The sequence below is a fragment of the Balaenoptera musculus genome, chromosome 12 (genome assembly GCF_009873245.2).
Source record: "Balaenoptera musculus isolate JJ_BM4_2016_0621 chromosome 12, mBalMus1.pri.v3, whole genome shotgun sequence".
NCBI lineage: Eukaryota > Metazoa > Chordata > Mammalia > Artiodactyla > Balaenopteridae > Balaenoptera > Balaenoptera musculus.
The window spans coordinates 310,815-320,955 of NC_045796.1; positions in this window are offsets into that span (position 1 = coordinate 310,815).

Below are 10,141 nucleotides of genomic sequence, written 5' to 3' on the forward strand. Positions count from 1 at the left end.
GCTCACTCATACCAGTGCCCTGGTATCAGTGAGCACTGAAATAGCCCTGAGCTCCCCACCTCAAGACTCCTTGTTCTGTGAGAAAAACAGCCTGTTTGCTGAAGCCACTGTTATTCCAGGAGTCTGCTACTTGTAGCTGAAAGCATTCCTTTTGACGCGGGGAGGATTTGGACAGACCACTGAGTAGAAAGGGGGCTCCAGGGATGCGCTGGGGGGTCGGCCAGTTGCTGGCCTGCTTCTGATGACACAGAGGGTGGGCTTTTCTAGAACACTGCTCAGCCAGCCCTCGCAGGGCCAGAGTCGCCAGGCAGCATCAGGGCAGCGGCGTGGACGTGAGGCCGGGAGCCCTGGCACTCACGGCTAGCGTGGCCGGGCCCATCAGAGGCGCCACGAGTGTGTCCCGGAGGGGTCGGCCCGGGCACCTCAGCCCAGCCTTTCTGACGGTGTGGCCTGGCCCGAGCCTGCCCCAACGCCTGCTCCCTGCGGCTTCGCCCCAGGCTGGGTGGAGGCTCAGACATGCGGCCCCGTTGGCCTGTCCAGCTGAAGCCACCGCCCTCCCTCTCGCGCCCCTGCCGCTTTCCCCAGGATTTACTGTGTGTCTGCTCCACGCCTGTCCCACCGGCTCTCCCCACCCTCACCGAGACAAGGTTTGCTGCCTGATTGGGGGACCCCGTTTCCCAGAAGTCTGACCGAAACCTTGGCGCAGGCCTGAGCGTGGCCCGCACCCCGCCCCCTGCAGGGCTGGCTGCCCCTGGCCCCTCGGGCCCCCCTGCGTCCTCACTTCCGCTTCCTTCGACACCCACGTCTGCTCTTCTCAGTACGTCACGGGGTACGCAGTCGCCCCGGGGCTGTAGCCCCTCCTGTCTCCTGAGGAGTCGGAGCCCTGGGGGCCTGTGGCGAGATGCTGGCAGAGGGCTTCCCTGGCTCGGATGTGGCCTCCGTCGCCCCTGACAGGGAAGGGCTGTGGCGCCGTGGGACGGGAGCAGAGAGCTGGGCCCCCTGGAAGCCAGCAGAGCCGGGTCGCGGTGACCTGGGTGGGTGGCTTGTCTCCCAGAGCCTCGATTCCCTGATCTGTCAAGTGGGTAGAGGCACGCAGCTCCCCGGCCAGCGCCAGCGCCCACCGCCCTCCCTCCTGGGCCCCCGCCGCTGCCTCCGGCCTCCAGGCCGCGGGATCCAGGTCCTGGGCCCTCCGCTGCGGGAACGGAGCGTTTGGGGCCCCGCCTCAGAATCTTCTCAAAAGCAATATTCTGAGCACCCCTGGGGGCGAGGCAGGCCTGAGTGGAAAGCTTCCCAAAGTGACTTTTCTTCCACACCCAGCCTCACCCTGCAGCCAGGACCCTGGAGGGCTGCCCGGGGCCCGGGGCCATGCTGGGGAGCGGGAAGGCTGGGGGACGTCGGCCCGCCGCCAGCAGGTTCAGGCTGCACCCCTGCCTCAGCCTTAACCCCATCAGGTCCTCCGGGGGCCACACGGCTCCATTGCCCGTGTTCTGAGGGACAGCCCTGCGGGTCTGGCTTCTGCTCCAAGGGCAAAGGCCGACGTAATCCCGGCTTTGGGGGCTCAGACCCCTCTGTGGGGTTGGAGACCCCGGAACTTGCTTCCCACCAGCTTCCCAGCAGCGGAAGTGTCTTTGCAGCGATTCCCACAGGGAGCAGCCCAAGCGCGCCCACGTGGCACCTGGAACCCCAAGCCATTGCTGGGGTTAGGTCTGCGGCCTGGGGGGGCCCACAGCTGACCTTTCTCATCTGCCAGCTGCCCTGCGCTGCCACCCCGCCCCTCCTCCGGGTTATGCAGATCTGTGACTCCCTCGGAGGAGGCCCCGGGCAACCCTGGAACCGGCAGGAAGGTGTGATGCCCGCCAGGCTCCCACCCTCTGCTGGCCGAGGTGCAGGCGTGGCCCCTTCGAAGCCCAGGGAGGGCAGTGTCCCGAGCGCCTCCTGCCGGCCCCTCGCAGGTGGGAAGTCCAAGTGTGAAGCGGTTCACGGCAGCACATCCCTCTGCGGCCGAGGCGGCGGTTGGGGGCGTCGCAGCTTGCAGCCCCGCCTTCCAATCGCTTCACCCAGAGGGAGGCCCAGGCACGCTCCCCCCGTGCCCATGCCGTCGGCTGGAGGGGTGGACGTGGTCGTCCAGCTCGTCCTGGAGTCTCCTCAGCTCAGAAACACTGTGACTTGTGACACTGGTGTGGTGCCAGCACAAGGGCAGGGGGACACCGTCCGCCGGAGACAGGGGCCTGGCGTGTCCGTGGCAGGTTGGTCGGTGGAAGGGTCGCCTGTCCCATGTCCCCAGATAAGAGCCAGAGGTGGGCTCACTTTTGTTTATCACGTGTCACGTCTGCATGGGGGGCTTGGGGGGAAACTTCAGAGGAGGAAGCCTGGGCCGGGAGAGCAGCGCGGGGGGACCAGAGGGAACCCTTCTGCCCAAGGCCCCCGCACCGAGGGCGGAGCGTGAGGCCCTGGGGGGTGAGGGGCGTCGCCCTCGGGCGATTCAGCGGCTGGCCCGGCCGGGTGTTGGGTCCCGGCACCCGGGTGGGTAAGCCTGGAGCCTGGGTGGGGCACGACCCACCGGCCCTCTAACCAGGTCCTCGTCAGCAGGTGAGAGCCGGCAGGACAGAGCTTTTCAGCCGTTTGGGGTTCCGGCCGCTGGGTCGGGCAGGAGCTCTGAGTCCCCCGAACAGGCTCCCGTGGGTCAGGCAGAGGCCTCTGGTCGAGAAGGGGGCATGTGGACCACAGGGCAGCCGCGGATGTCGGGGCCTGGTCCCCAGCTCCGAGAAGGAAGGTGGCCCCCGGGATGTTCTGTGCTGTCGCCACTCTGCTCACGAGGGGGACCAGGCCTCCTGAACCAGGACCCCCAGGAAACTTACACACAAATTCAGGTTTGAGCAGCATGAGGTACCTCTTAACTGGGGCCTTCCTGCCTCCTAGGGGCCCGTGCGCCTTCAGCGAGCCCTGGAGTTGAAGCTGGATGTCAGCAGTGAGCCTGGTTCCCCAAGTCTGGTTCCCGGGCCAGGGGCACGTGCAGCTCCTCAGAAATGTTAGAAATGCAGGTTCCTGTGCCCTCCCGGTCCTGAACTCTGGGTGGTTCTGGCCACAAAGTCTGAGATCCACTCAGTCCGCTACAGGGGCCTGAGGAAATGTGGCCGAAGGGGCTGGTTCAGTGGTCAGCGAGCACCTGACCCAACGTCTGGGTCACACGTAACAGCCACTCCAAGTGCAGGTGCATATCCGGTCTCGTTTAAAGAAAGCAGATTCCTGTGTCTGCGGGCCAGAGCCAGAGCCCCGCCCCCTCGGGGCTGGGGCAAATCTCTGTTCCGTTCCTCATTCACCAGAAAAGTGGAGGACCCACCCGGGTCCCCAGAGGACCCACGGATGGCAGTGCCGACACTGCCCCAGAGGGACACCAGGGCTGGTGCGACGGCACCCCCGGTCGGAGGTGAGGAAGGTGTGCCTGGCCGTGCCCTCCTCTGTCCTCTCGCGCACGAGCAGAGCTGGGTGGTGACGAGCCAGCCCCACCGCCCTCTCTGCCGCTCCCCAACCCAGGGCCGCATGGCTCCCTCTCAGAAGAGGGCAGGGACGCTGCCTCCCCCAGAGCCACGGGGACCCCGTCGGCAGGGGGGTCGCGGCGGCCCAGAGAGCTCCAGCTCTGCCTGAGTTGAGCTGGGGAGAGGCGAGGTGGTGGCCGGCTGAGCAGTGACCCCACCCCTGCCTGGGAAACTGCAAGCGGACACTCCACAAACCCCTGCTGAGTCAGGTAAGGCCACTTCTCCTGGCGGGAAGAGGAGAAAGAAGAGTTGGCTGGTCTTGCATGGGCAGCAGCTGCTGAGAGATTTAATTCACACACACACACACACACACACACACACACACACACACACACTGTAGACCCAGATGAGGCAACACCGCACCGTTCTCGCCAGGAGGGCGAGGCCACTGCGGATCTGCCGGGACAGAGGATTTAGAGGTGCCTGCTGTAAAAGCGATCACCCGAGTATCCCATCCACAGACTGTCAGGTTCTGCGGTGAAACATGGGCTTTGGACACAAACACAGCAACGGCACTGCCGCCTGGGTCCCAGGCAGATGGGGCTGCACATCTGTGGCCCCCAGACCCCACCTCCTCCTGCCCTGCCCCCATCCCCACTGCTGAGGAACCCACGGGGTGGGCGCGGCACATCCGCTGAGAAGCAAGAACCATGGCTCAAGGGTGACTCCCAGTGACATCGAGCTTTGGGCCCACCCCTCGGGGGTCCCACCGGGGTGGGGGGGGGGGAAGGGAGGAAAGCGGCGACTGTTCAGACCTCCCGTGTGCTGGGCACTGCATGCCAGTCCTTACATGATACCCAGTGTTGTCCTGCTTTCCGAGCTGAGGGAACTGAGGCTCAGAGAGGGTAAGTAACTTGCTGAAAGTCACACAGCCAGTCTCCCAACCACCTTGGCCACATGGCCCCAGCTCCTCATGCCGGCCACAGTTTCTTATGGAAATCAGGGTTGGCTTGTGCCTTGCTGGGGCCCTGGGAGAAAACAGGACTGGCTCAGAGAACCATGTGTGGGGCTGGGGAGTGGGGTCCAGCCCCCGTGAGCTGGACGTGCTGCAGGGAGTGTTTGTGATGGGAACCCCAGCCCCTCCCATCTTCTCCGCCTCCTCTGCAGTCCACCCGACGTGGGGCTGAGGGGGTCTCCTGGCCCCCGGCACAAAGGGCAGCCGACAGGACCGCTGGGCGAGTGGCTGAGGCCACCTACAGTCAGTGCAGGGTCTCTGTGTGCTCAGCAAAGACGCTTACAGAGAAGCAGCTGTCTCATTTAGCCCCGAAATGTAAAGTACCCGTCATCACAATCGCACAGCCAAAACAGAACAGCTACCTCTGTGGGCAAAACTAAAACTGAGCTGGGCAATCAGACCTGGCTTTGCGGCCCGACTACATGTAGAGGCCGCGGCTATAGCTTCTATAATCCAGACGCTGTTCTCCCCACAAGAAACAGGCACAGAGGGAAGACGTCAACGAGGCTCCTTTGGGAGATTGGTTTCCCACCTGTTACAGACACTCCAGAATGAAAAAGGCTCTTCGGCTGCTGTGCAAACCCTAGTTTCTTCTCAGATCCGTGGGAACAGCTGGAAACTGGAGCCGGGCTCCGGGGGGAGATGGTCAGCTCGGGGAGGACAGCGTCTGGACAGTGGGCAGGTGCCGCAGAGCTACAGACCCCGGACAAGGGGACAGCCTCCTGCCAGCCTGGTCGAGCCCCCGAGCTGGGCCCACCTGGTGCCAGCCTGTATCTGGCATGGGACTCGCGTCCCCGGGAGAGGGGCAGGTTCACAGACTTGGAGACCTCAACCTTAAACCCGGGTCCCTAGTTCCAAGGCTCTTCAATTCTGTTCACCTTGAGTTTAGTCCACAGCATACATATGTCCAGCTTCCTCATCTTTTCCCGGTGACTTCGTCCCATGCGATCACTGCTTCGTTCGTGTGACATGGGTTGTGTGGGGAGAAGGGGTCCGTCCTCAGGGCGGAAAGGCAGGGCTCCAGCTCTCCGTGGGGTCAAAGTCCCTCGGCTCCACTGACCTCCAGGAGCAAGGGTCCTGCTCAGACAGCCCTATGAGTTTGAATAAGTGATCAGAAAAGGCAGTTCCAGCGTTTCTGTGCCTTTTCAATTTGTAAATGTTTCTGAATTGCAGTGTTTTCTCTCCAAATTAACCCACAGGGAGAAAAGCCTCGCCCAGACACAGGCTGAGATGTAAATAAGGAGGAGACTTGAACGCACCTCGTGGTTTCAATGAACTCCCAGCTGGTGGCTCCTCGGCCCCTGTGGATGGACCCCGCCCCAAGCCCAGGCTGCTCCGGGCCCTGGTGAGGTCTCCCACGACAGTGCGGCTACGGGCGTGAGGGGCAGGGTCTCTGGAGAGACAAGGGCCCTCAGGATGGCCTGTGACCTGCAGGGACTTGGGCCCCATGACTCGGGGCTCACAAAGCCACCGAGGGTTCTGGGGGTCATACCTGTCCCAAGCCAGCCCTTCACATCGGGGTCCTAACGGGAACGACAGTGTCCACGGGTCCGAGTCTCAGGTGAGGATTTTGGTGGCCACAACGCTGGGCTCCGAGCTCCGCTCTGCAGGGCCAGCGCTCAGCGGGCAGGTGACATGCAACAGCACCTGTGGATGAGGGTGGATCCACGGGAAACATGGCCACGAATAACCACACGTGTCACTGCACACACGTGTGCCTGTACCTGTGGAACACATTCACGGAAATAGAGTTCTGATGGACACGCCAACCCTTCGTCCCTTGAGAAGGGAGGGATTTCGTATTGCCTGCTCAGCCTGACCCAAGTGGAACATGGTCGCTCGGGGAGTTTTATGAGAAAAGCTGGACATCTTTTCATTTAAGGGCGACTTCTACTTCCTTCTCGTGAGCTGTCACGTCCTTTGCCTCCTTTTCCTCATTGACCTATTGGTCTCTTTATTATTGACTTAAATAACAAAGAAACTCCTGTTTCTGATATGAGTTACAAATATTTCTTACAGCTTATCTTTATCTTCTGACTGGCTTATGGTGATGGTTTAGTTCCATGCATTTTTATTCTTATGTCATCTTTTTGTTCATATCATTATGGCTTCTGGGTTTTGTGCTATATTTAGGCCTTCCATACAACATGAAAAACCCTCCTGTGGTTTCTTTCAGTACACGTCTGTTTCTCTTCTTTAGCATTTAGATCATTGATCTGTCTGGAATTAACTCTGATGAAGTATAGGGCCAGCTTTATACTTTTCCAAGATGTTTGTCTACATAACATCACTACAGGAAAATCATGTTCCCCCAGCGATTTAAACACTTTTATCATAAATTACCTGTATTTTGGGTCTGTTTCTGGACTTCCTAATTATCCATTTGCCAGTAACATAGAGTTTAAAATATAACTTCAAAATGTGTTTTAATATCTGATAGAACTAATTCCTCTATTGTTTTTTCTCTTAGATTTGTCCTGTTTTTATTTTTTCACACAAATTTAGATTTAACCTGTCTAGTTAAAGAGTTAACATTTTACTTGGGGTTGCACTATGTGTACAGATTAACTTTGCAGAAACTGGCATCTTTACGATACGTCCTCTAACCCAAGAGCACGCGTGCTGGCCCCTGTCCCAGCGTGTGCGTTCCCCAGAGGTGCTGTACAGTTTGCTTGCTGTAGAACTTTCATATTTCTTCCTAACCGCATTGTTATATAGTTTATCTTTTTTTTGATGCTGTGATAAATGAAGCCTTTTCTTCTATCACATCTCCTAGTGGTTCTTGTTTCCCGACAGGGAGCCTGCTGATTACTTTGCCAAATTCTCTTATATTTTTGTACATATTTTTCAGCTGCTTCTCTAGGGTTTTCCAGATATACAATGAAATAACCTGTAAGTAATCATCACTTTATCTCATCCTTTCCCATTTTTGTACTTTCTTTCTCTTGACTAAACTGCATGGGCCAGAACCACCAAAACTGTGTGAAGGGGCTGTGGGATTGTGAGGGTCTGTCTTCTTCCCAGTGTTTCCAGGGTTCCCCAGGATGTGAGCTTTCAGGCTGAGACAGCACTGATAATGTTAAAGACGTATTCATCAATTTCTGTTTTATTAGGAGCATTTTAAAAGCTGAGAGTGGATGTTGAATTTCATCCAATGTTTGTCAGCATCTATAGAGACATTTTTATCTTTTGCTCTACTAGATGGTGGTTTATATCAAAAGACCTAGTATTGACCCATTCTTACTTCACTGAAAAAAAAACACTTAGTCCCTTATTAGTATATAATCTTTTTTTTTTTTAAAGTAAATTACTTACATTTAAACATTTTTAAATTTATTTATTTATTTATTTTTGGCTGTGTTGGGTCTTCGTTTCTGTGCGAGGGCTTTCTCTAGTTGTGGCAAGCGGGGGCCACTCTTCATCGCGGTGCGCAGGCCTCTCACCGTCGCGGCCTCTCTTGTTGCGGAGCACAGGCTCCAGACGCGCAGGCTCAGTAGTTGTGGCTCACGGGCCCAGCCGCTCCGCGGCATGTGGGATCTTCCCAGACCAGGGCTCGAACCCGTGTGCCCTGCATTGGCAGGCAGATTCTCAACCGCTGCGCCACCAGGGAAGCCCAGTATATAATCTTTTTAACACACTGCTGGATTCTGTTTGCTAATTACTTACTTAGGATTTTCACGCTTGCTTATACATTAGTTGACAGTTTTCGTTTTTGCTGACCTCTTTGGTGTCAACGTTACGTTTGCTTTCTTTCTACATTTGCGATGGCTTAATGTTGGAACAGACAGGGTAAATGGCACAGAGGGAAATCAGTGTTTTCCACCCTTTACCCAAGTAACCTGGAAATGGGTCTTTTATGTGCATCTGTTGGAAATTAAAAGATACTTGAGATATTATGAAGAAATTCCTATTTTAAAAAGCCGTTGAGATAATAAAGTCTAATAGGAGTTTTGCTTTCGGTAAAATTCCAAGTTTGACTTGCTCTTAAGGCCATTTGGTGCCCAGCAATGTTTGCTGGTTAATTTGGAAGCTGAAGGCCAGATTTTAATTTTATTTAAATAACACTATTTTATGCTCACAAGTGCAATGGTGAACAGCCAGGACAATGTAACTTGATAAGCAGCCAAGCACCTGCTTTCTTGTTTCCAGGAAGCAAGGAGGACCTGCCTGCGGTCGAGCACTGGGCGGGTGACTGGAGATTGAAGGGAGCCTGGCAGGAGGTGGCTGGGGGGCCCGGCTGGGGGCCCGGCTAGCGTGCAGACGGTTAACTCCGGTGGGCAGTGCGATGCGGAAGGCTGAGGGCTACTGCCGAGCTTGGGGGGCCGTGCTGATGAAGTGACCGCGGGGACCAAGACCCTCCTGGTGACACGCAGCCCCTGGGACTGAGGGAAGTCACGTCCTAGAGCCACAAATGAACCTTCACAGCAGATTTTGTGAAATTCTGGGGGTGCTGCAGCCATGGCAGCCGGGGGCTCTGTGCGGGGCGGGCATCTCAGGAGAGGCTTGGGTGGGTGAGTCTGGCCACGAAGGGCTGACTCCGCCCCAGAAGTGGCTTCCTATACCGCATGGAATCGCTCGGGTCCCTGGCTTCCCAGTGACTCCCTGGAGACCATGAGATGCCTCAGGTCTTGCCTGGGCATCCACTCCTGCCCAAGCCCAGGGTCTGGCTGACAAAGCGCTGAGGGGGCCCCAGAAACCCTGGAGTAGGTCCCGTGCTGCCCTCCTGCCTGGTCCCAGCTCTGGGTGGTTCCACCAACTTGGAGAATACAGAGGGCGGCCTGGCGCCCTTGTTTCTGGGAGGAACTGCCATGCTCTGCCCTCTCCTGATAAACCTGGGGGTGGGCCCTGCATGTGCAGCTCACTGGCCTGTGAGGCCTCCTCGTGCAGGTCTGCGTGGTGCCCGGTGGAAGCGCCTCGGACACACACGCCCGTCCTGACCGAGAGAAGCAGCCCAAGGTCACAGCCAGACCTGGGAGCTGGTCTCCCCGACAAGAACCAGCAGGAGAAACAGAATCTACTTTGTATCCCTCAGTTCTCAAAAAAGCAAGTAACTGTAAGCAGACGGGGCAGGGGGTCCCTGGAGGAAGAACCAGGCACGGCTTTCTTGACGTAAGAAGCCATTTTTGGCGTGATCTGAACCTGGACACAGTCCGAGTTATTCTGCTTGCCTTTGAACAGGTCTCAGCAGCCAATGACCTTAATGGAGGTGGGGAACGCAGGAACAAAGGAAAAGCAGTCAAGAAGCAATAGATCAGCGATAAGACAGAGTCCCAGCTCCTCCTCAAGGGATGTACACCACAGTCTGAGTTATTCTGCAGGAACTAGGGACGTACACCGCAGTCCGAGCTATTCTGCGGGAACTAGGGACGTACACCGCAGTCCGAGCTATTCTGCGGGAACTAGGGACGTACACCGCAGTCCGAGCTATTCTGCGGGAACTAGGGACGTACACCGCAGTCCGAGCTATTCTGCGGGAACTAGGGACGTACACCGCAGTCCGAGCTATTCTGCGGGAACTAGGGACGTACACCGCAGTCCGAGCTATTCTGCGGGAACTAGGGACGTACACCGCAGTCCGAGCTATTCTGCGGGAACTAGGGACGTACACCACAGTCCGAGCTATTCTGCAGGAACTAAGTCCCCCACCCAG